Here is a 4,368-nt window from a genome sequence, read left to right as displayed (position 1 = left end):
TTTTTTTTTTTTTTCTTCCAGACAGCCAGTCACAGAATGGCACTGGGAATCAAACTTTGTAAGACTGTCCTGGGGCCAGCGGGGACAGAGCTGATTTTTCCTTCAGAGTGTCTGATATGATGCTACATTCTTTGGGACGCTCTAGGAGAAAAAAAATGTTGATAACACACCAATGGTTTAGCAACACCAATTGTTGCTGAGCAGCATTGTACAGATTGATGGACATTTCAGTTTCTCAGTTTTGTGTACTATCTGCCAGTGAGGGGGTTGGAGGGCACAAAGAGTTGGGAAGGAACTGAACCAGGACAGCTAACCTAAACTGGCCAAAGAAATATCCCATACCATACGACATCACGGGGGAAAAAAAGAAACATGAAAAACAGTGGAGAGTTAGCCAAGTGGGCAGCTGCTGCTAGGGGTCTGGCTGGGCATCAACTGGTGGGAACTGAGCAATTGCTTGTGCATCATTTGCATTGTGTACATATAAAATAATAATTAGTGTTATACTTTTACCCTTCTTTCCTGTCTTAATAAAAAGTTTTATTACAAATCACAAGTTCAATTTTTTCTTTTCATTCTCTCCCCCATCCCACTTGGGGTAAGAAGGGGCAAGCAAATGACCGTGTGGTACTTCTTTCCTAATGGTATCCTGGGCTCCATCAGAAGAGGGGTGGCCAACAAAGACAGGGAGGTGATTGTCCCTCTCTACTCCGCCCTCATGAAACCCTGTCTGGAGTACTGCATCCAGATTTGGTGCCCCCAGTACAGAAAAGATGTGGAATTGTTGCAGAGGGCCCAGAGGAGGGCCAAAAAGATGATCAGAGGAGGGGGGGACTGGAGCACCTGCAATCCAAAGACAGGCTGAGGGTGCTGAGCTTGTTCAGCGTGGAGGAGAGAAGGCTGTAAAGAGACCTCTTGCAGCTTTACAGTATTTAAAAGGGGATTATAAACTGGGAATCAACATTTTACAAGGGTAGGCAGTGATAGAATAAGGGGGAATAGTTTTAAGCTCAAGGAGGGAAGGTTTACATTAGATATCAGGGTGAAATTCTTTACAGAGAGAATGGTGAGATGCTGGAACTGGCTGCCCAGTTGTGAATGCTCTGTCCCTGCAGGTGTTTAAAATCAGGTTGGATGAGACCCTGGGCAGCCTGGTCTAGTGGAAGATCTGGAGGTTGGTGGCCCTGCAGGTTGGTGGCAGGGGGGATGGAACTCTATGATCCTTGGTGTCCCTTCCAACCCAAGCCATTCAGTGATTCTATGAAGTCTTTTATGAAATTGAAAAAGAATAAATAGTAAAAAAGTTATCTTACCTGAGGGCATTCTTGTTTTCTATTTTTAGTACACGCTTGACCACTCCTTCTGTCCAGTCCAATAGAGTCTTGAACTACAAGACAAGCCACATAAGAAAAGTGGATCTGCCAATAACTTAGGCAAAAAGATAGCTTACACATGAAGTAGTATTTTTTACAGGTCAAAGCTATATCTTATCAAATAATAGCAGATATTAATCTTAATAAACATACTTCAGTGGTCTCAGACTGTTAAACACATGAGGTAGGGAGTAACCATTTTCATTTCACAGTTATGGAAGCAGGACGCAGAATGACATTAAATGCAGTGTATCAGACTTGTCCAACAAACCAGCAATAGAATTGGAAATAGAAGGTTGGTCTCTTGAAATCTAACAGAGTGTTTTCCGAGAGCACTGTCAAAATCCAAGTTGTTTTAAAAGCCGCTTGCAGCTTCATAGCAATTCTGGTGGTGAGAAATAGAGCACATAAACCAAAAGCTTGAAATTACATTTTGGAAGAGAATTCAATCCTTCTGTACAACACAGAAGAAATGAATTATCCCTACTACATAGTATTGCTATCAGCACATGTTTCTTGTGAGTATTATGGAAATGAAACAGAGAAATACACAGAAGACATACAAAAATTATGCCCTTCTATTTTTAATAAACATTTTTCACTAGTAGCCAGAAACTTTTTACAGCATGACCAGTCAAAACCCAAGAGTCCACCCTAAAATTCTGCTTCCTACTTAGCTGTTGTGCTCAGTAGCCTCAGGCTTTAAAATTTAACTTTTATTTAAAGAGCTAAATTGGGACCTACCATATCAAGTCCTAATTCAGATGCTTCTGAAACAAGAGTACACTATAAAAGTTAGGGTTCATTTCTAGCTATTGAGAAATACTTAAAGACAGTGCAGCATTGGAACTCAGGTTCATGAGGGGAAGTCCTGTTTAACAAATTTAATCTGCTTTTATGACAAGATCATTCATCTACTTGACAAAGAGAAGACAGTTGGTGAAGTGTTTGTGAATTTCAGGAAAGCTTTAGATACTATTTCTCACAGTATCCTTCTGAACAAAATGCTCAAAACATAGATTAAAAACAAACAAACCATAACACTATGGTTGAACAACTGATGGACAGGTCGGTTGCAAAGTGTTATAGTAAATGGAGTTACTTTAGAGTGGTGGCCAGTCACTAGTGTGATTCCACACAGCTCCAGTTTAGGGCTCCACTGAAAACTATACTGTGTAAATTTGTGGACAACGCTAACTTGGGAGGAGCTACTGACTCCATCAAGGGTAGAGAGGCTTTGCAGTGAGATCTTGGTCCAACTATAACCTGGGATACATCAGGCTCAGTACTGGTAGCCAGGAGAGGGAAGGGATTGTCCTGCTCTTGTATGTACTGAATGGCCTTCACCTAAAGCACTGAATGCAGTTTTGGGCACATAATATAAGAACATAAAACTATCAAGGAGTATAAGAAGTAGGACTATAAAGATGGTGAAATGTCCAGAGGAGAACATATACAAGGAACAGCTAAAGTTACTTGGCCTGTTTGCCTCAGAGAAGAGACTGAGGGGGGACGGTCGTGACAACCTAGAGCTTTCTCACAAAGAGAGCAAAGGGCCAGGCACTGATGTCTTCTCTCTGGTGACAGTGACAGGACCCAAAGGAATGGCACAGAACTTTGACAGGGGAGGGTGAGATTGGCTATTACAAAGAGGTTCTTCACCAGAGGTGACTGAGCACTGAAACAGGCTCCCCAAGCAATAGGTCACAGTATCAAGCCTGCCAGAGTTCAGGAAGCATTTGGACAATGCTCTCAAACATAGGGTTTAAATGTGGGGTGGTCCTGTTTGGAGCCAAGAGCTGGAATTGATTGTCCTTGTGGATCCCTTCCAACTCAGGATGATCTATGATTCTATGACCATTGGAGGTAATTTCCACATCCCATAAGAATGGGATAGAAATTAGTGTATTATTGTGCTAAATGGGGATTTTTTTACTATCTAAATGCTTTCCTTGTATTTCTTCTTTTTTATTCTTTTAGATTACAGTTATATGCAATTATGCTCTTTCTTAAAAAAGCTTTTGTTATATACCATAACATGATGTGATACCTCCTTTACAATGCTTTGCCATGACTGCTCAACAAGAAGCAGGAAGTCTCTGTATATATGAAGTTACTGCTTCATGCCACTCTGAATTATCTCACAGTGGGTCTTAGATATCTGCACATGAACAGAAAACTCCCAGAGGAAAATGTTTTCACTAGATTTCAACAGTCTCAGCCTTCATCAATCTACAAAGCAAAATTCCTGTTTGATCTTGAACTCTGTTCTCTATAGGGCAGGGCAGACTGCAGAAGTATCACATAGTGGTTTAACTCCGCGCACTGTTGTCATAAGTAATTTAGTTTTGAATATGGATTAGAGGATTTTTCATTTTTTTGGCCTGCAGTGCAAAAAGACATTCTTTACTTTAATTAGACATCACCTGCAAATAAATCCAATTTCAAGAAGTGAATGACACCTACGTGCAAAGGTGTCTTTCTAATTCAGCTCACTGAATTCATCCTTAATTTTAAATAAAATCTATTGAAAAAGTTATAAAATGTTTGTTTGTAGAGGTTCTTTTAATTCAGTTAGCTCTTTGGTATAAATGAAATGGCATGCACACACTTTTCAGTCTGTTGATTTAATTTTTCCTGTGTTCTCTCACTTTGTCATCCACTTTTTTATTCATTGAACTTATTGCCCTACAGTCTCCTGAACCTATATAGCTGAGTATAGGTTAAGCAAGACATTTGCTCATTATTTCTGATAAGTCTTTTAAAAAGGACAGATTCCTAGACAAAAAAAGGGAAAAAAAATCTTCAGATGAAAGTGAAATCTGGCTTCTTGGTGATTTCATAGAAAAGCTCTTCTATGTTGTTCACTTTCAAATGATCACAACTAGTTATGTAGCTGTTTGCAGTTTCCTGGAATCCCATTTTCTGTATCATTACAACAAAATCTTTTTTATCATTTAAGGTGATAGTCATCTCCAGCATTCCTCCCATCCAC

This window comes from Lagopus leucura, unplaced genomic scaffold (assembly GCF_019238085.1).
Source record: "Lagopus leucura isolate 7727_CA_CO unplaced genomic scaffold, USGS_WTPT01 Super-Scaffold_100002, whole genome shotgun sequence".
NCBI classification, from domain to species: Eukaryota; Metazoa; Chordata; class Aves; order Galliformes; family Phasianidae; genus Lagopus; species Lagopus leucura.
The sequence above is the reverse complement of the archived record's forward strand: the minus strand, read 5'-3'. Positions refer to the sequence as shown.